Raw genomic sequence first — 23,452 nt, 5'->3', positions numbered from 1 at the left:
ACCCAAACCTAAAGGAAAGAATCCAATTGACACCAAGTGGGTATTCAGAAACAAGATGGATAAAAATGGCATAGTAATCAGGAACAAAGCTAGAATGGTTGCTAAGGGCTACTGTCAACAAGAAGGAATAGATTTTGATGAAACCTTTGCTCCTGTTGCAAAACTTGAAGCCATCAGAATCTTCTTAGCCTATGCAGCTCTTGCCAATGTCATGGTCTATCAGATGGATGTCAAAAGTGCCTTTCTGAATGGAGATTTGGAGGAGGAAGTCTATGTTAGTCAGCCTCCTGGTTTTGAAAATCCAAATTTTCCAGAATATGTCTACTATCTTATGAAAGCACTTTATGGACTGAAGCAAGCACCTAGAGCCTGGTATGACACTTTATCAAAGTTTTTTTGGAAAATCACTTCACAAGAGGTACTGTTGTTAAAACTTTATTCTTTAAAAATGTTAATGGCTCTAATATTGTGGCAACCCAAAACCCGGGGTCAGGAGTCTCGGAGGCCACGCCATCTAAACTCACACAACTCACACTACAGTATATAAATACCCATGCTTCACGACCCCACACTTATCACATAGACACACTTACAGGTTATTGTCTTGGAAACGAACCATCATAACTAGAGTAATTGTCAACCATCAAGTGATAATTATTATAACCCAAAAGTAAATTAATCTTACCGGGGAGTGACCTTTAGGTAAGGCTAGTCCGTCGGCCAAATATACGTTTCTTGTTTCTTACCTTACAAAAGTCATACTTATAAATAAGCTGAACTATAAATAACTGAAAACTAATCCAGCTTATTCTGACTACCTGTGGTACAGCACCAAAAAATCTACGGAACAGTTGGCCATTTCCTACCCGTTTCCTGGATGTAGTTCTCATGGCAGGCATCTTGATTCACTGTTATGTTGTGTCAATTTAAGAAAACAAGTGTGAGATATAATGCCCAGCATAATAATGTACAGTATGAAAATGATTGTATGATAACATCATATATGATAATTATATTTTATTCAAAAATAGTTTTCCTTGGTGATACACACCTTTTTATGAAAACAATTCTTTAAGGGATTTTAATATCCTGCGAATACCTTAATAGTAATCCCAGAACCTAGGCTTGGGTTACAGTATTGCATCTCAATTCCAATTGGAAGAACTAGGACACTCGTTGGAGCCACCGTATACGATGATTAGTCCTAATACGATAATAATAACCTTTTCTACTAGTAGAAGGACGACACCTTCGTATCCCGGTTATCACCCTTGCCGCATTCGGGCTACGTGTCCCATTTTCGGGTATACACATACTTCACAAGTTCCTGAGTACACTGAGTACCTTCGTATGTGGTACCTTTGGTAGTCCATCTAGCACACATAGTACCAGAGTCTACCCCTCCCTTGTCCTTTAAAAGAATTCTATCAATCTCGAGAACTCGAACCACATCGAAGTTTCCCAAGCGTTTTGCTTGTTGATAGAAACAGCTTATCTCTCTAAGATATAAGTGTATATATATGTATATACGTACTTCCGAGAATTTCGGAGGAAGTACTAAGGATGTGAGTTGACCGTTGTCAATAGATAATTAATAAGGGGGAAAAGTTTCCCCTTGAAACTTTATTCAAAATATTAAATAAGTCGGGATAATATTCACTGATGATCTGAAATTATTCAAATGATATTCTGAAATCAGAAAGTATATTCTAAATCAGGATCTATGATTTTTAAATCAATAATAAACCCTTTAATAAATAATTAAATTATAATCGATAAATAATTAAACCTCGAATGAGTTTACTCTTTAAAAGAATATTTAAAATAATATTCCTCAACTAGTTTGCGTCTCCATAATTAATAATCTATAGTGATTAATCGGGTTTGAAATAAAAAATCATTGGAGTATACTACTCCCATAATAAGGAATAAGTATATAGTATTTATTATTCGAACAATAAAATATAGTTGAGGGAATATGATCGTTGGAAAATCGTTTTAATAAAATTTCAAGGTGTTTTAAATGTTTCGTAAGTGGATGTTGAGTCCCTTTAAAACGTACTATTATGGACTTATAATCGTCCTATAATACCACCGGAATGATTCCCGGGTTTTCATCTTAAATCCCGACCGACTCTTAGTCTTATATAATATGTCACGCTTAAAGTGAAATAACATTTCACGATATATACTTTATCGTACAACATCGCTACATTATGTGAAATTTCAACAAGTACGTATCATGGCAAGCATGGTATTTATGCAATGATAGTAAAACAATCCTTTCACAACACAACAGTAAAAATGGAGTTGGATTCGTAAGCTTGCCTGGGTATCTCGAGGTGGAGGATGCTCTAGGTTCCGCTCAAAAATCTATAACCATAAACACATTTCATTTCGTTAGGTTCTGCTCTAATTTACGGCAACTCGCACTCATGCACAACTTATTATGCATTCTCTCAACTTATACTACCCTTATCATTCTTTGAAGTCATATTCACATTATGGTCGCTTCATTTTTCTAAGTATCTTAGGTCCATTCTTATTATCGCCGTCGGCTCCGCTTATGGATTCTTACGGTTTCTACACGCGCGGTCTCGGCTCCGATATTTTTATAAAATTGAGAAATCATTATTTTCACTTGAAATTTTTATGGCAGTTAGGAAACTCAATATGTTACTCTCTGTAAAAATTTCATGATTTATGAACATTGTCTATCATAATCAAGGGTTATTTTTCAAGAAACTACAGTTTACAACTTCGGGACTTACTGCAGAAACTTAAAGTTACGATTTATTGGTTTTAACGAAGTTATATTTACAATCGAGGTTTCATTTACGCCCTAACTCTTAACACAATCACCAACAATCATTATTCCATTATCAACACACAAACTCCTCTCAAGAACATCATGTTCTTGAGGCAACAACAACCAACCTTAAATCTACTTAACTTAATCATCAAGATTTTATCAATAACACTCATTACACTAGGTTTACTACCACATACTAAATGGATCTTAAAAATGAATCTTAAATAAAGTTGGGCCAAAGATTTTTACCTTTCTTGAAAGTTTGAGATGTGTTCTTGAGGATGGCGGAGGCTTGGAAGTGCTTGGTATGATATTTGGAACACAAAACCACCATTGAAATCAAGAAACCAAAGAGAGGTTACTATTCATACTATTCACTAGTGAGTTTCTTGATTTTATTTCACCCATCAAACCTTGATAAAAAGAGATGAAAGAATTTTCTTACCTTATTTTAATTGCTAGGAGGCTTGAGAATTAATGGGAGAATTTTACAAGAGCTAGAACTTTGAGTTTTGAATTTGAATTCTCTTCCTTTTTCATTAGGGTCGAATGGAAGCATCAAGGGGGGTATTTATACTCCTCTTGGTTGCTTAGCTTGGTTGATTTGTTAGGTTGCTTCTAAGAATATGGGGTGATATCTTGCAATTGATTTTATTCTCCTAATATAGCATTCTAGGTTGATTCTTGGTTGCAAATCTTAGGGACAAATCTTAATAGCTTACTAGGTTACAAGCTAAACTACAAGGTTAGCTTCCTTAGCACACTATTTTGCTAGCTAGCTTGATCATCCTATAGTTAGCTCACTATTTGATGAAGTAACCATGGTTACTTTCTTATCATGGTTTAGTTAGTGCGTTACGTTTATTTAATCGTTTACGCGTTCGCTCGGTTACTTAAACGTTCTTCGTAATACTTACTCGTAAATGGTTCGCGACGTAATTCCTTTCATATTTATTCCTTATATTTTTATTTATCCTGTTACGACCGGCATTTTATGTAATATTATTTGTGGATTTGGTATAATATTAAAGCCGAATGAAAATATATTCAATGATTGTACGTTTGTGTGAGTGAAAATTTCTGCATTATAAATTTGCTTTATGTAGTATATGATTTTTCAAAGCAAGAGTTTATTTAATTGCTTTATTTTTGATTTATAAGGAATATTCTAAGCCTTGGAAAAATTTTCTTTTAAAAGGTATTTTGTTCACAAATTTTGAAAATGATTTTATAAAGTCTCTAAAAATCCAAGTTATTTTATGGTATAAATTTTATAATTTTTGAGCTTGTGTTTTATTTTATAAAAATAAATCTTTATAAATATAATTAGCAAATTACATAGTTATCCTTGCATGCAAATTCCTTCCATACATTCCAAAAGGGCTAAAGAGTCAATAACCACCCCACTAACTCTTATTTCCTAGCCAAATACCTTCTTTACCCTTGCATGCAAATTGAACCAAGTTCAAGTGGAAGGCTAATCATGTCAATTCCTAATTCCACTCAATTTTGCCAATACAAAAACCATAAAACAATCAAAGACATGATCATTTTCACTTATCACCCACACCACACTCATTTTTCTCTCCCTCCTCCTCCCTCACTCTCGGCCCTCCCTCTCTCACTCTCGGGTTTAGCCGAGAACCACCCCCCTCCCCATTTTTCTTCATTCCTCAACCAAGCTTCCACTCTTTACAAAAGTAAATGTTACTTCCCATACCATGATCACTCATATTTCAAAGAGTTTTGAGTAGAAAGTTTAAGTTTAAAGGTTGCATGTAAAGGTTTTAGTTGAAACTCAAAGTACAACCTTGATTCTTGTGAGTTTAGGGTTGTTTTTGAGAGGACTACAAGGAATGGAGAAGTTCCAAGTCTTGAGAGGGAACCTCTTGATGATTAAATGGCCATTCCCTTCCATTTCATTCGGCCATGACCATATGGGAGCCGAATGAATGGTCCTTAAGACTATTCTTGTTGCTTAAATCAATTTTTGCATGTTTATGTGATAATGACTTGAATTTTGTGGTGAAAATTTGATAAAACTCTTTGCATGCTAAGTGATCATCTAGGTATAGCTTATTCTAGGCTTGCATGTCAATTTTATGATAGAATATATGTAAAAAAGGTGTTGTTTTGGTTTGCAAAATCCGAAGACATGCATGCATGTGAATTTCTCTTAGAATGTTATAAGATTTTGATCATTTGGAAAGATTTTGTTAGTGAGCCTTAATTTCAGTAGGAATAAGGTGTTAATATTGTTTAATGCTCCTTGATGCATGGTAAAAATTCGTAGTTATCTTTTATAAAAATACATATCTTGTTGTTTCAAAAACTTAATGATCGGTAAGTTGAGAATGTGATCTCTTTTGTTTTGCCATAATTGTACCTTAGGTAAGGATGATCTCACCCAAGGTTATTTTGAGAATAAGGGAGTTAGTTCAGTAGATTACCATGTTTAAGTCTTGGTTTGAGTATTGGGTTGTTGGTGGTTGAGTTTGTCAAGTCAAAACCTTGGAGAAAGGAGAGTTATAGTTTCTGCAGAAAATCAGTTTAGAACCCTGAGGTTTAGAGTGAGTTTTGACCATGTCATTGATGTGCACTTTGAGGCCCAAGCCACCAGAAGTTATTATTGGGAGTATATAAAAGGTTTTAGATGTTGGTTGGAGGTTTGCATGTCATTTGGTTAGGTGCACAAGTAGAATAACAAAATCTGTCCAGCAGGGGACAGTTTTGTTGCAACTTAGAAATAGGGAGATTTGACCATGTCATAGGTAGGCCCTCATTAGGCCCTGTTGGGCCTTAGTTAGATGGAGTGTCAGAGAAGTTTTTCCAACCATAGTTCATAGGATATGAGTTAGAACCATGTGTCACAAGTTAATTCAAGTCAGGGCGTTTTCTACCCAGAAAAACAGGGGAACCTTGGACTTTTAGCTTAGGCCCAAGCCAGGCCCTTGAGCCACATCAAGTTTGTGAGATGCCCTTAGGTCAGGAGAGTCTTGTGTAAAAGTTTTGAAGGAAAAATTATAGTTTAAGAGTGTCTAATGCACTCAAGAAACCATAGTTGTCATTCTGAAATTTGCACCAGTGAGCACTTTCACTTATCACATAGTTTTAGAACACTTAGGAGTAAGTATTAGGTCGACCACCATAGTTGTAAGATGGTATAAGGTCAGTAGAGCATAAGGCAAAAGTGAGGGTCAATAGGTCTTGGATAGTTTAGTAAAGGCACGTCAAGTTAGGAAGTCAAAATTAGAAGATTTTGTCTAGTTTAGCGACCAAGTGATTTAAGTTGTGAGTTGAGATCATCCAAGCCTAGTGTTGCATTATGGTATATATGGTATTATTTGGTATTAATATATGATATGAGAATATATGGCTATGTGTGTATAATTGTAATTTAAAGGTGAATATAAATTAAGTGCATATAGACCTAAGTGCCATCCGTGTTTAATTTCGAGTTGTAAATAGGTTAAGATGGTAAGAATATACTATAATGAGGATTATTATTATTTATGTAGGATCTCGAGACGAGGGAAAACTTGCCATAAAGGTCGAGTAAAGCTCAAGTTGCACCTACCAGTCAGACCAGACCAGCCTTTCTCAAGGCAAGTGATTCAACTTGACCTTCATATTTACTGCTAATGGTTCATACATTGCTGCAACTATCCTGAGTCATGTTGTTATATTTGAATCAAGCGTATCTTATGTTTATCTTTGAATCATATAGAAATGCCATGAACCCTCGAGTACGTATTGCAAGTAGTTCAAAAGTCTTATCATGACAGTATATTAAAGTAATTCGAATGCCATGATAAAATAAAGAGTTGTCATAGCACTCGGTTGATCCTCTTGATTACCATGCTAATGATTCCTAAGTAATGATATCTCATCCTGATACTTGAAACCCATATAGAACCTTACCTTGATACCTGAAAGCCAAATATTTATCAAAATTGTCCCTAATTGATTGATACCCCTCTTTCTTATCCTAAAGCTTGTCAATTCTGATATATCCTGAGCTAAAAATCATTTCTTCATACCTTAACACCCTTAGTATTCATGAAGCTTACATTCTTGATGATCCAGCACTTGAACCTTGATGAGAAACCATTGCTTTAAGCCCAATTTGGCACTTCCTTTCATGATATCCAATAGCCTCACTAAACTCCCTTGTCCAAACTTTGATACATGAAAACCATTCAATTACCCTAATAGAGTTTAGTTTTGTGATTCATGGCTCTGAGAGTTAGCACCATTTCCCCGTGTTTCGAGTTGATCTATAATCCTTTGATAAAGATGTTTACTGTAAAAAGAGATTTTGTCATAATTCGGCATCAGTTTTTGAAATAAATAAAATGTGGGTTTTTCAGTCCCAAAGGGGGATAAATGTTTTCTTTGAATGGTGGATCTGGACTGAGACGCGAGTCTTTTCCACACTTATATTAGGCTTAAAAGTTGCCTAGGGATTCCCATTAATGTTTTAGAACCCAGCGAGGTTCGGGATTACTTCGCGGCTGATCACCGGCTGTAATCCGTAGCGTCATAAAATGATTTTGATTAAGATATGATTTTGAAATTGTTTTGATACAAGCAAATGATGCCATCACTCATAGTTTTATCCCTCGTTATCATTAGTTATGTCTTTCCATTGTCATTCTTTAATGAATATCTTGATTTATGTTTTATATCGTACTGTTAGCACTTGTTGAGCATTTGGCTCACTCCTTGCTTTACCCTGATATTACAACTAGCAGCTATGGTTAGATTCAAGCAGACTGCCCGTAAGACCTGTGATGCTGATGCTTATGTTCGAGCTCAGGTAGAATAAGTTATAGTAGTTTGTGTGAGGACTCGGTATTTATAATCAGTTGTAATAGATGGTAGTGTTGGGTTGTTCCAAACCCTAAACTGTAAGATCTTGGATTTGGTTGTGTTATCTCTTTTAAAATTTTGTAATAGCTATATTTAATTTGCTGTTTAAGTTGGGGGCGTGACAGGTTTTGGTATCAAAGCTACGGTTTAGAGTCCCTAGACAGCCCAAATAGGTTATAGGATATATGTGTAGGTTATAGATAGTATGCGAGAGAGTAGGATAAGTAAATTTATTATTAATACTCCTCTTATTGGTTGTCAGCAAAGGGCGCATTCCTCATCATCCTCTGGGTCGGACGACACTATTGCTTTCACAGTGTATGCTGAGTTGAGGCGCGAGTTCGACATGCTTCAGGGCAAGTACGACCGACTGATAGACCGACTGAAGAACGTGTATCCGGACAGCCGAAACTATGATGGGAAGCCCAAGGAGCAGATGACTGTGAGACTTGAGACCTTGGTTCAGTACGTCAACACTAAGCTTGAGGAGATGCCAGCGCACCGGGACCGCACCAGCCAGTATGTCATTCAGATGGTGGCGGATGAGCTCCAGAGCATTGTGAAGACGCTTCGAGAGGAAAAGACTACCAAGCCCCGTTCAGATGGAGTGGAGCCTTAGTTCTTTCCATTTACCTTTCATGTTGTTGTACTATCAGACTATGTGGAACCCCCAGTTGTTTCCGTTGTTTCCTTTAAATAAGCCTGTTATTCCTAGAATCAGACTTTGTCCTAATCCTATATATTGTGACCTTTAAAAATTTCAATAATTATGTTCTATTGTTCCATTTTCTCTCAACCGTTATTTTATGTTTTTATATGCATCACCATATCTGCTTAATTTGGAAACTTGACCCCATATGTAAATAAGAATTCCATGCGATACCCTCGAATCATTTTATCATTCATATCTGTTTTGACACAACTCTTATTTCAGGATCATGCCTCCCAAAAAGAAGAACCCAACAACCACATCCACCACAGACCCAAATATTCTTCGCCTACTGGAAACTTTGCAACAGCAGACCAATGCTATAGCTCAACAACAACTAACTCTTCAACAACGAATTGAAAACCAAGATAACCGTGAGCCACACCAACCACCTGAACCACCAGTACCACCTAGACAAATTGTCACTTTCAAGGCTTTTCAGAATGTGAATCCACCTGCATTTCATGATACCACTGATCCAGTGATAGCTAACACATGGATCAAGGAGATGGAAAGGGCTTTTGAGTTGGTACAGTTAGGAGACAATCAGAAGACGCCGTATGCTACTTACTTCTTGAAGGGAGAAGTCATCTATTGGTGGGAATCAGTAAAAGCTATGGAAGTCACTCAGTAGGTTTCTTGGGAGAGATTTAAGAAGTTATTTCTGGACAAGTATTACCCTAAGTACATGCAGAATCAGATGGAGCTAAAATTTCTTGAGTTGAAGCAAGGGAATATGACTGTATTGTAGTATGAGAAGAAGTTCACTGAGTTGTCAAGGTTTTTGACAAAGTATACCAGCACTGAGGAGGAAAAAGCAAAGAAATTTCAGCAAGGATTGGAGCCTTGGATCAGAGATAGAGTGGCTATATTTGAGCTTGAAACTTATACGGGAGTAGTACAGAAAGCTGCTCTGATTGAGAATAATGGGATGCAGTCAAGGAAAGAGAGGGATAACAAGAAGAGGAAGGTTCCATTTTATGGAGAAAAGTCTGAAGCAGGAAGTTCACGAGATCGGAATGTAAAGAGGATTGGTTTTCAGAAGGGCGGAAATTTTCAAAAGAAAGGAAATTTGGGTAAAAGGCAAGAATCGAAGGGGAACAATCAGGCAAGCCAAGGGCAAGTTGGAGAAAACAGGTTCCAGAGACCGGAATGCAAGCACTGTGGAAGAAGGCACCCCGGAGTGTGCAATAAGCTGAGCATGACCTGTTATAGGTGCAATCAGAAGGGACATTTGGCAAATGAGTGCAAGATGCCGAAGCGAGGAGTTACGTGCTACAAGTGTGGGAAGACTTGACACATAGCTAGGGAGTGCAAGGCAACCGGACCAGTCAAAGCTTTAATGAACGTGGCAAGTACTAGTGCAAGCGTGCCAGCTGAGGTATTGGCATTACCTCCACCACCTACACCAACCCCGCAAGCAACAGCAAGGACATTTGATTTGAAGATGAAGGATGTTGTTCAGAATTCTGAGGTGATAGCAGGTACACTTTTACTCAATAATGTCAAAGCTAAAGTATTGATTGATTCGGGAGCAACACGATCTTTCATATCAGAATCTTTTGTTGATAAGCTCCAATGTGATAAAATGATTATGAGTGAGGTAGTAAATGTGGTAATTGCGAACTAAGAGAAGATTTATGTGAATCAATTTTGTCCGAAGTGTGAGATTGATATTTCAGGGTATAAGTTTACAGCCGACTTGATACTCTTCAAGTTGGGAGAGTTTGACATAATTTTAGGAATGGATTGGTTAGGAGAGAATAACGCTCAGATTAATTGTAAGACCAAGAGAGTGTATTTAAAGACGAAGAGTGGAGAGAATGTAGTATTTAAGGGGCAGAGGCAAGAGCAACTATTTCTTACAATTGTTCAGGCTAAGAAGCTACTTAGAAAAGGTTGTGAGTCGTTCCTAGCTTATATAGTGAATTCGGAAAAAGAAAGCCCCAGCATGGAAGATATCCCTGTAGTTAACGAGTTCCCAGATGTGTTTCCCGACAAACTATCAGGCTTACCACCAGATCGACAAATCGAGTTCGAGATCAACCTTGCTCCAGGCACGGAACCAGTTTCAAAGGCCCCATATAGGATGGCACCAGCAGAAATGAAAGAGTTGGCAAGCCAGCTACAAGAATTGTTGGATAAGGGAGTGATACGGCCAAGTACGTCGCCATGGGGAGCACCTGTTTTGTTTGTAAAGAAGAAAGATGGGAGTATGCGACTATGCATAGACTATCGGGAGTTGAATAAGGTAACGATCAAGAACCGCTACCCGCTACCAAGGATAGATGACCTTTTTGATCAGTTGAAGGGAGCAAAATGCTTTTCGAAGATTGATTTGAGATCGGGATACCATCAATTAAAGATCAAGGAAGAAGATATTCCCAAGACCGCATTTAGGACCAGATATGGGCATTATGAATTCCTAGTAATGCCGTTTGGATTAACCAACGCTCCGGCCGCATTTATGGATCTGATAAATCGGGTATTTAAGAAGTATTTGGAAAAATTTGTCGTGGTATTCATTGATGACATCCTTATTTATTCTAAGTCGGAAGAAGAACATAAGCAGCACCTCTGGATAGCATTGGAAATACTTCGTCAAGAGAAGTTGTATGCCAAGTTTACCAAATGTGAGTTTTGGTTAAAGGAAGTTCAATTTTTGGGGCATGTCATTGGAAATGAGGGAGTTAAAGTGGATCCGGCAAAGATTGAGGCAGTTATGAGTTGGGAGAGGCCAAAGACTCCTACGGAAGTGCGAAATTTTCTAGGATTGGCCGGATACTATAGAAGATTCATCAAGGATTTCTCGAAAATCGCCACGCCATTGACCAAGTTAACTAGAAAGAATCAAAAGTTTGAATGGAGTGTAGAATGTGAGGATAGCTTTCAAGAGTTGAAGCAGAAATTGGTGACAGCTCCGGTGTTAGTACTTCCAGATGATCAAAGGAACTTTGTAATATTCAGCGACGCTTCACATAAGGGATTGGGCTGTGTGTTAATGCAACACAGTAAGGTGATCGCATATGCGTCAAGAAAGTTGAAACCGCATGAGTTAAAGTACCCGACGCATGACTTGGAACTAGCCGCCATAGTGTTCGTACTTAAGATTTGGAGACATTACCTCTACGGAGAGAAGTGTGAAATCTACACGGATCACAAGAGTTTAAAGTACATTTTTACTCAGAAAGAGCTCAATATGAGGCAGAGGAGATGGCTGGAATTGATCAAGGACTATGACTATTCGATAAATTACCATCCTGGAAAGGCGAATGTTGGGGCCGATGCTCTAAGTAGGAAAGAGAGATTGAATAAGATGACAACACCAAAGGAGTTATCTGAAGAAATCGAGAGATTTGAACTGGAACTTTGTGATTGTGGAAAAGTTGAGGAAGTTTGTCGTGCAATGACTTTTCAGCCAACACTAGTGGAAAAGATAAAGAAATGTCAAGAAGAAGTAATGGAGAAAGAGAAGAATCAGTTATCTGGAGAAGAGATTAATACTCGAAGGGATGAGCAAGGGATACTAAGGTTCTCTTCCAGAATATGGATTCCTCATGTACCTGAATTAAAGAATGAGATCCTCCATGAAGCCCATAATTCAAAATTTTCAATCCACCCAGGAAGCACCAAGATGTATCGAGACTTAAAGAAGAACTTTTGGTGGCCAAATATGAAGCGAGACGTGGCAGAATGGGTTGCGAAGTGTTATACTTGTCAGAAAGTGAAGGCAGAACATCAACGACCAAGCGGATTAATTCAGCCCCTGAAGATTCCAGAATGGAAATGGGAAAATATCGCTATGGACTTTATAGTAGGACTACCGCGAACGAAATCCGGGCATGAGGTAATATGGGTTATAATTGATCGTCTTACGAAGTCGGCGCATTTCCTTCCAATAAATGAGAAGTCGTCATTGGACAAGTTGGTTCATCTGTATGTGCACGAAATCGTACTAAGGCATGGAGTACCTGTATCAATAGTTTCAGACAGAGATCCCCGATTTAACTCGAGATTTTGGAAGCAATTTCAGGAATGTCTTGGCACAAAGTTGAATATGAGCACGGTGTACCACCCGCAAACTGATGGTCAGAGCGAAAGGACAATTCAAATAATCGAAGACATGTTGCGCAGTTGTGCAATCGATTTTGCAGGAAGTTGGGACGATCACTTGCCGTTGATTGAATTCTCTTACAATAACATCTATCATTCCAGTATCGGCATGCCACCATACGAAGCTTTGTACGGGCGAAAATGTAGATCACCAACAAGTTGGGATGAAGTAGGAGAAGGAAGAATTCTCGGCTCGGAATTGGTACAACAGTTGCATGACACAGTCAAGTTAATTCAGAAAAGGTTGCTTGCTACTCAAGATAGACAGAGGAAGTATGCGGATCCAGCGCGTAAGGATGTTCGATACCAAGTTGGTGAAGCTGTGTTGCTGAAGGTGTCACCTAGAAAAGGGTTGTTTAGATTTGGAAAGAAAGGGAAGTTAGCATCGAGATACATAGGTCCTTTTGAAATATTGAGTCAAGTGGGAAAGGTGGCCTATGAGTTGGCCTTACCACCTCAGTATCAGCATGTGCATAATGTGTTCCATGTGTCGTTGCTTAAGAAGTACAATCCTGACGCTAGCCATGTGATAGAATATGAACCTGTAGAAATTCAGGCAGACCTGTCATTTATGGAGCAACCGGTTAAAATACTCGACTGGCAAGTAAAGAGTCTTAGGAATAAGTCGGTAAAGTTAGTGAAAGTGCTTTGGAGGAACCCTAAGGTAGAAGAATCGACTTGGGAGTTAGAGTCTGATATGCGTTCCCGGTATCCTCATCTGTTCTCTTAGATTCTGGGGACAGAATCCCTTAAGGGGGAGAGGATGTTACGACCGGCATTTTATGTAATATTATTTGTGGATTTGGTATAATATTAAATCCGAATGAAAATATATTCAATGATTGTACGTTTGTGTGAGTGAAAATTTCTGCATTATAAATTTGCTTTATGTAGTATATGATTTTTCAAAGCAAGAGTTTATTTAATTGCTTTATTTTTGATTTATAAGGAATATTCTAAGCCTTGGAAAAATTTTCTTTTAAAAGGTATTTTGTTCACAAATTTTGAAAATGATTTTATAAAGTCTCTAAAAATCCAAGTTATTTTATGGTATAAATTTTATAATTTTTGAACTTGTGTTTTATTTTATAAAAATAAATCTTTATAAATATAATTAGCAAATTACATAGTTATCCTTGCATGCAAATTCCTTCCATACATTCCAAAAGGGCTAAAGAGTCAATAACCACCCCACTAACTCTTATTTCCTAACCAAATACCTTCTTTACCCTTGCATGCAAATTGAACCAAGTTCAAGTGGAAGGCTAATCATGTCAATTCCTAATCCCACTCACTTTTGCCAATACAAAAACCATAAAACAAGCAAAGACATGATCATTTTCACTCATCACCCACACCATACTCATTCTTCTCTCCCTCCTCCTCCCTCACTCTCGGCCCTCCCTCTCTCACTCTCGGGTTTAGCCGAGAACCACCCCCTCCCCATTTTTCTTCATTCCTCAACCAAACTTCCACTCTTTACACAAGTAAATGTTACTTCCCATACCATGATCACTCATATTTCAAAGAGTTTTGAGTAAAAAGTTTAAGTTTAAAGGTTGCATGTAAAGGTTTTAGTTGAAACTCAAAGTACAACCTTGATTCTTGTGAGTTTAGGGTTGTTTTGAGAGGACTACAAGGAATGGAGAAGTGCCAAGTCTTGAGAGGGAACCTCTTGATGATTAAATGGCCATTCCCTTCCATTTCATTCGGCCATGACCATATGGGAGCCGAATGAATGGTCCTTAAGACTATTCTTGTTGCTTAAATCAATTTTTGCATGTTTATGTGATAATGACTTGAATTTTGTGGTGAAAATTTGATAAAACTCTTTGCATGCTAAGTGATCATCTAGGTATAGCTTATGCTAGGCTTGCATGTCAATTTTATGATAGAATATATGTAGAAAAGGTGTTGTTTTGGTTTGCAAAACCCGAAGACATGCATGCATGTGAATTTCTCTTAGAATGTTATAAGATTTTGATCATTTGGAAAGATTTTGTCAGTGAGCATTAATTTCAGTAGGAATAAGGTGTTAATATTGTTTAATGCTCCTTGATGCATGGTAAAAATTCGTGGTTATCTTTTATAAAAATGCATATCTTGTTGTTTCAAAAACTTAATGATTGGTGAGTTGAGAATGTAATCTCTTTTGTTTTGCCATAATTATACCTTAGGTAAGGATGATCTCATCCAAGGTTATTTTGAGAATAAGGGAGTTAGTTCAGTAGATTACCATGTTTAATTCTTGGTTTGAGTATTGGGTTGTTGGTGGTTGAGTTTGTAAAGTCAAAACCTTGGAGAAAGGAGAGTTATAGTTTCTGCAGAAAGTCAGTTTAGAACCCTGAGGTTTAGAGTGAGTTTTGACCATGTCATTGATGTGCACTTTGAGGCCCAAGCCACCAGAAATTAGTATTGGGAGTATATAAAAGGTTTTAGGTGTTGGTTAGAGGTTTGCATGTCATTTGGTTAGGTGCACAAGTAGAATAACAAAATCTGTCTAGCAGGGGACAGTTTTGTTGCAACTTAGAAATAGGGAGATTTGACCATGTCATGGGTAGGCCCTCATTAAGACCTGTTGGGCCTTAGTTAGAGGGAGTGTCAGAGAAGTTTTTCCAACCATAATTCATAGGATATGAGTTAGAACCATGTGTCACAAGTTAATTCAAGTCAAGGCGTTTTCTGCCCAGAAAAATAGGGGAACCTTGGACTTTAAGCTTAGGCCCAAGAAGGCCCAAGCCAGGCCCTTGAGCCACATCAAGTTTGTGAGATGCCCTTAGGTCAGGAGAGTCTTGTGTAAAAGTTTTGAAGGAAAAATTATAGTTTAAGAGTGTCTAATGCACTCAAGAAACCATAGTTGTCATTCTGAAATTTGCACCAGTGAGCACTTTCACTTATCACATAGTTTTAGAACACTTAGGAGTAAGTATTAGGTCGACCACCATAGTTGTAAGATGGTATAAGGTCAGTAGAGCATAAGGCACAAGTGAGGGTCAATAGGTCTTGGATAGTTTAGTAAAGGCACGTCAAGTTAGGAAGCCAAAATTAGAAGACTTTGTCTAGTTTAGCGACCAAGTGATTTAAGTTGTGAGTTGAGATCATCCAAGCCTAGTGTTGCATTATGGTATATATGGTATTATTTGGTATTAATATATGATATGAGAATATGTGGCTATGTGTGTATAATTGTAATTTAAAGGTGAATATAAATTAAGTGCATATAGACCTAAGTGCCATCCGTGTTTAATTTCGAGTTGTAAATAGGTTAAGATGGTAAGAATATATTATAATGAGAATTATTATTATTTATGTAGGATCTCGAGACAAGGGAAAACTTGCCATAAAGGTCGAGTAAAGCTCCAGTTGCTCCTACCAGTCAGACCAGACCAGCCTTTCTCAAGGCAAGTGATTCAACTTGACCTTCGTATTTACTGCTAATGGTTCATACATTGCTGCAACTATCCTGAGTCATGTTGTTATATTTGAATCAAGCGTATCTTATGTTTATCTTTGAATCATATAGAAATGCCATGGACCCTCGAGTACGTATTGCAAGTAGTTCAAAAGTCTTATCATGACAGTATATTAAAGTAATTCGAATGCCATGATAAAATAAAGAGTTGTTATAGCACTCGGTTGATCCTCTTGATTACCATGCTAATGATTCCTAAGTAATGATATCTCATCCTGATACTTGAACCCATATAGAACCTTACCTTGATACCTGAAAGCCAGATATTTATCAAAGTTGTCCCTAATTGATTGATACCCCTCTTTCTTATCCTAAAGCTTGTCAATTCTGATATATCCTGAGCTAAAAATCATTTCTTCATACCTTAACACCCTTAGTATTCATGAAGCTTACATTCTTGATGATCCAGCACTTGAACCTTGATGAGAAACCATTGCTTTAAGCCCAATTTGGCACTTCCTTTCATGATATCCAATAGCCTCACTAAATTCACTTGTCCAAACTTTGATACATGAAAACCATTCAGTTACCCTAATAGAGTTTAGTTTTGTGATTCATGGCTCTGAGAGTTAGCACCATTTCCCCGTGTTTCGAGTTGATCTATAATCCTTTGATAAAGATGTTTACTGTAAAAAGAGATTTTGTCATAATTCGGCATCAGTTTTTGAAATAAATAAAATGTGGGTTTTTCAGTCCCAAAGGGGGATAAATGTTTTCTTTGAACGGTGGATCTGGACTAAGACGCGAGTCCTTTCTACACTTATATTAGGCTTAAAAGTTGCCTAGGGATTCCCATTAATGTTTTAGAACCCAGCGAGGTTCGGGATTACTTCGCGGCTGATCACCGGCTGTAATCCGTAGCGTCATAAAATGATTTTGATTAAGATATGATTTTGAAATTATTTTGATACAAGCAAATGATGCCATCACTCATAGTTTTATCCCTCGTTATCATTAGTTATGTCTTTCCATTGTCATTCTTTAATGAATATCTTGATTTATATTTTGTATCGTACTGTTAGCACTTGTTGAGCATTTGGCTCACTCCTTGCTTTACCCTGATATTACAGCTAGCAGCTATGGTTAGATTCAAGCAGACTGCTCATAAGACCTGTGATGCTGATGCTTATGTTCGAGCTCAGGTAGAATAAGTGATAGTAGTTTATGTGAGGACTCGGTATTTATAATCAGTTGTAATAGATGGTAGTGTTGGGCTATTCCAAACCTTAAACTGTAAGATCTTGGATTTGGTTGTGTTATCTCTTTTAAAATTTTATAATAGCTATATTTAATTTGCTGTTTAAGTTGGGGGCGTGACATATCCTACTTGAATATAAATCCGTAGGGTTTTAATCTCGTAATTATATTGTGATTCCCGTAATCCTCGATGAGTCATAAATACGATTGTTTGTTTAAAGTTCGTTTTCTTCTAAAACTAATAATATTTACATACACTCATTTAGTACGTATAATCGTAATATCAACTCCAAAACTCATTTCCTCATGCACTACATTGTCAGGTTCAAAAGTTTTTCCCGTCTGTCAGGGTTACTATTCATTAAACATTTTACAAGGTCTCAAAAATTCGAGTTATTACAGTCTTCCCCTCTAACAAGGATTCCGTCCCCGAATCAATTAGAAAATAAGTGGGGATATCTATTCCTCATTGCGTCTTCAAGTTCCCAAGTTGATTCCTCAACATTTTGATTTCTCCATAAGATTCTAACCAGCTTCACAGTCTTGTTCCTCAGCACTTGCTCTTTTTGGTCCATTACCCTTACTGGTTGTTCGATGTAGGTCAGGTCTAGTTGTAAATCTACCTGCTCGTATTATATTACATGTCGTGCATCTGCATGGTACTTCCTTAACGAGGCGAGCTCGTAAGTTAGAGGTCCTATTCTCCCCAAAATTTCAAAGGGTCCTATGAATCTGGGACTTAGCTTCCCTTTCTTTCCAAATCTCATCACTCCTTTCCACGGAGATATCTTTAATAGCACAGAATCTCCTACTTCATATTCCCTATCCTTCCTGGTCTGGTCGGCGTACTTCTTTTTTCTGTCCTGGGCTGCTACCAGTCTTTTTCCTGATGAGTCCTACCATTTCTCTGGTCTGCTGGACTAACTCCGGTCCTAATATATTGTGTTCTCCAACTTTGTCCCAACATAGGGGAGAGCGATATCTCCTTCCATAAAGAGCTTCATACGGGGGCATTCTTATGCTAGCGTGATAGCTATTGTTGTAAGAAAATTCGATCAGGTGTAAGTGGTCATCCCAATTTCCTTTGAAATCAATGGCACATACTCCTAGCATATCTTCTAGGGTCTGAATAGTCCTTTCGCTTTGTCCATCAGTCTGGGGGTGGTAAGTGGTACTCATGTTTAGCCTGGTGCCTACGCATTCGTGGAAGCTTCTCCAAAATCGGGAATTAAACCTTGGGTCTCTATCTGACACTATGGCTACCGGAACACCGTGTCTAACTACTATTTCCTTCAAGTAAATATCCACCAACTTGTCTACAGTGTATCTTTTGTTGATTGGTAGGAAGTGTGCGGACTTGGTCAATCTATCTATGATAACCCATATGGCATCGTGATTCGTCTTTGTTCTTGGTAAGCTTGTCCCAAAATCCATGGCTATATGCTCCCATTTCCATTCCGGAATCTCTAGGGGTCGTAATAGTCCACTAGGTCGCTGATGTTCAGCCTTCACTCTCTGGCATGTCAAGCACTTGCTAACCCACTCTGCTACTTTTCTCTTCATGTTAGGCCACCAATAATATTCCTTAAGGTCACGGTACATTTTCATACTTCCTGGGTAGATTGAATATCTAGAGTTGTGCCCTTCGTGCAGCAGCTCATCCTTTAACTCTTGCACATTTGGAATCCAAATTCGGGACGCATGCCTCATGATCCCTTTCTCATCCTTCTCGCATCTCACTTCTTCACCGGTCAAAGTTCCTCTTTCCTCACTCATCTTCTTTTCCTGACATACTCGTATCTTTTCAGTCAGCTCCGACACTAGCTTAATCTCAAATAATCCTTCTATTCCCTTACCGGTCATTCTCACGTCAATTTCCATCTTCTCAAATTATTTAATTAACTCCTCTGATGTCATTATCATCTTGAGTCTTTCCTTCCTACTAAGGGCGTCAGCCACCACATTGGCTTTACCCGGGTGATACAAAATTTCACAATCGTAGTCTTTTATCAACTCTAACCATCTCCTCTGTCTCATGTTCAGTTCCTTTTGAGTGAAAATATATTTGAGGCTTTTATGGTCAGTGTAGATCTCGCATTTCTCACCGTATAGGTAGTGTCTCCAAATTTCCAGGGTAAACACTATGGCTGCTAATTCTAGATCATGCGTAGGGTATCTGCTCTCATATTCCTTCAATTGTCGAGAGGCATACGCTATAACTTTATCATGCTGCATTAGTACACATCCTATTCCTTTAAGCGATGCGTCACTGTATATCACAAACTCTCCCTTTCCATCGAGAAGAGCGAGCACTGGTGCTGACACCAGCCTCCTTTTCAGTTCTTGAAAACTCTCCTCACATTTTTCGGTCCGTACAAACTTTTCTGTCTTCCGGGTAAGTGTAGTCAGTGGTCCGGCTATCTTAGCATAATCTTGCATGTGTTGGATTTTTAACGCAGCGGGGTCATGGCAAAACACTTTTACACATACAAAATCCAAATAAAAGCATATAAATCGTGAATAAAAATTCGAGGGATCGAATCTAACCTTTAAAAATAATTCGGAGACAACGATCAGAGATCCATAGCAGTTGCTCCTCAAGTGTGAAGCACTCCACCGGTATCCACCAAGAAAACGATGTTAAGGAGGAGGAAGGAGGTGGAGAGAATTGGGTTTTCCAAACTTTTTGGGTTTTTCGGGTTCCAATGGGGTTAGAATAAAATAGGGTCTATAATAGTGTATTTATAGGCAAAATTTTCAGCTGCAATTTTCCCATAAATATTATTATTATTATCCCATTTATTATTCTCATTAATATTTAAAACACCTTTTAATCATTAATCCTTTTTCTAAACACTTTAGAAATAATTCTCTCTCTTGATTTAATTTCCAAAAATTAAATCCTTAATTAATAATATTAAGAACTTTTCTTAATTAATTTATAATCAATTAAATCTTATTTAATCAATTATTAAATTTGCCAATTAATTATTTATTTCACAAATAAATAATTATTAGCCATTATTAATTAATTCCTCCACCAATAAATCATTCTCTTTTTATGGTGTGACCCTGTAGGTTCAATATTAAGCCGATAGTAGAAATAAATAATAATAAAACTATTTTATCATTATTTATATAAATTCTCTAATTTATTAAATATGATTAATTAATTAATCACATTTATTCTACATCGTGAGTGATGCTTCTCAACATATCACGACTATCCGGATAATATGAATTCACTGCTTAGAATACCAAGAACCTGTCAGTGAATAGTTACCGTACAATAAACTCCTTCTACCCTACAATGTTCCGATTAAATACAAGGCATGGATGTCGTGTCAAGCCTATCTAATTCAATCACTTGCTTACCATTTACTATGCGTAGTTCTATGCAAATTAGAAACTCCTTTCTAATTTCATTCACTCTGGCCAGAGATTCCTGAACTAGCATAAGTGGATCAGCCTTGAACATTCGCTTCCTTCACTGGAAGGGGTAGATCCTTTATTGATCATACACTATCTTCGTGTACAAATTCCTATACCCAGAAGAGCCCTAATAATTGTCCCTGGAGACTAAGAACTAAACCAAAGCATAGTTCAGTGTACACAAGATGACTATGATGACCTCAAGTCTAAGGATACTTGTACAACTATCACTAAGCGAACAACTGCTGACACGTGAGTGAACTCCATCAGTTGTTCAGCTGGGCGACTCATGTTCAGTGAACTTATTCTATAATAAGCACCTACATACTAGCTATAGTGTCACCACATAAATGTCCATGAGAACAGACATCCTTTATAATGAAGCAAGCATAGTATGTACCGATCTTTGCGGATTATTAATTACCAGTTACTAATCCTACGACCAAGAACTATTTAAGTTTAGAGTTATCATCTTTTTAGGTCTCACTATTATGATCTCATCATAATCCATAAAAAGATTTACTCTAAACTATGGTATATCTTATTTAAACACTTAAATAGATAAAGCCCGTAATAAAAGAAAAACAAATCTTTATTAATATCAATGAAATCAAAACAGATTACATAAAAGTTATTCCTAAATCCTAATACATGATTGGACTTAGGACATATTCCTTTCAATCTCCCACTTGTACTAAAGCCAATCACTCTGGTATCTAATACCCATCTTGTCTTTATGACGATCAAAGTGACTTTCATAAAGTAGCTTTGTGAGTGGGTCTGCTATGTTGTTATGTGTGTCAACTCTAATTCAATACAATACAAGAAATGTTACCGCGCTCCCACTAGCCCTTTTGTAGACGCATGGTTCATCTTCGTTTTTGATAAAATCAAACTCTTTGATTATCTCATCAAAACGAATGTTCCATCTTTCGAGAAGCTTGCTTTAAACCATATTTGGTTCGCAGTATCTTACACACTAGGTTTTCATTTCTCTTGGAAAGAAAACCATCTGGCTATTTGCCAGATCTCATAGTCGTAGTAAGCAGCAATCGCAAGCAAAATCCGAACTGATTATAATAGGGCTATAGGTAAAAGGTTTCATCAAAGTCAATCCATTGCCTTTATTTGAATCCTTTTGCCACAAGCCTGGCCTTAAAGGTCTCCACCTGGCCATCTTCTCTAATCATTCTTTCGTATACCGTATACATAGATTACATTCCGGATTTCATGGCACTTTGCCATTTCTCTGAGTCAACATTACTCATAGCCTCATTATAGGTCACTGGGTCGTCATCATTAAATGATTGACAACTCATTGTCATTCTCAATGACAAGGCCATATTCCCTCTCAGGTTGGCTAGACACTCTCCCTGACCTATGAATGGGCTGTTCCACAAAAGGTTGTTCAGTCAGAACAGGTGTTTCCATTTGATCCGTAGTAGTTTGTGCTTCTTGAACTTCACCAAGTTCAATTTTGCTCCCACTGTTTCCTTCAAGGATAAACTCCTTTTCCAAGAAGGTAGCATGTCTGGAGACAAACACCCGGTGATCGGTGTAAAAGTAATACCCTAAAGTCTTTTTAGGATATCCCACAAAACTACATTTTACGGATCGATATTCCAGCTTATCTGGGTCAACTTACTTGACATAAGCTGGACATCCCCAAATCTTAACGTGTTTAAGACTCGGTTTCCTTTCTTTCCATATCTCATACGGAGTTTGAGGAACTGATTTGGAAGGCACCTTATTCAGTAAATATGCTGAGGTTTCCAATGCATAACCCCATAGGAATACTGGAAGATTTGCATAGCTCATCATGGACCGAACTATGTCTAACAAAGTTCGATTTCTCCTTTCAGATACCAATCTGGAGGAGTCCACTGGGAGACTATACCATTTACTTTGAGATAATCTAGAAACTCTCCGTTCAAGTATTCACCACCTCAATCTAATCGAAGAGTTATAATACTATGTTTGGTTGTTTCTCCACTTCATACTTATATTCTTTGAACTTTTCAAAGGCCTCAGACTTGTGTTTCATCAAACACATATCCGAATCCAGATCTATCATCTATGAAAGTAATGAAGTATGAAAATCCACCCATGGCTTGCGTAGACATTGGTCCACATACATTTGTGTGTACCAATCCTAGCAAATCTGCAGCCCTCTCTTCATGTCCACTAAATGGAGACTGCAGTGCCACAATAAAGTGAGATTTTCATCATCCCTTTTCTTTTATTAGTTTGTTCAATCTGAAGTAAATTATGTCACATATATACAGACCATTATTTAAAGCACCACGTCCATAAAGAATATTATCTCTAAGAATAGAACATTCATTATTCTCAATAATAAATGAAAATCCAGCCAAGTCTAACATGGGAATAATATTCCTCACAATCGAGGGAACAAAATAACAATTATTTCAAACAATAGTCTTGCCCGTAGGCCTATGTAAATGAAATGATTCTACATCTACAGCAGCAACTCTTGCTCTATTTCCATCAGTAGAATCACCTCCTCTTTCTCAAGAAACCTACTTCTCCTTGGTCCCTGCAACAAATTGTAGATTTGAGAACCACAGGCGGTATCTAATACCCAAGTAGAAATGACATATTCACTTATATCATGAACATACCTGAATCAGAAGCGGTAGTCTCACTACCCTTCTTTTTCAATTCTGCAAGGTAAACCTTGCAGTTCCTCTTCCAGTGCCCCACCTTATTACAGTGAAAGCAAACAACTTTGCTCTTGGGGTCTTCAGCTTTTGGTGGAACCGCCGTTTTCTCACCTACTTTCTTCTTCTTGGAAGGGTTCCTCTTCCTTTTCTTAGGATTGGAA

The sequence above is a fragment of the Apium graveolens genome, chromosome 2, assembly GCF_009905375.1.
Source record: "Apium graveolens cultivar Ventura chromosome 2, ASM990537v1, whole genome shotgun sequence".
NCBI lineage: Eukaryota > Viridiplantae > Streptophyta > Magnoliopsida > Apiales > Apiaceae > Apium > Apium graveolens.
This window is presented reverse-complemented; position numbering follows the sequence as displayed.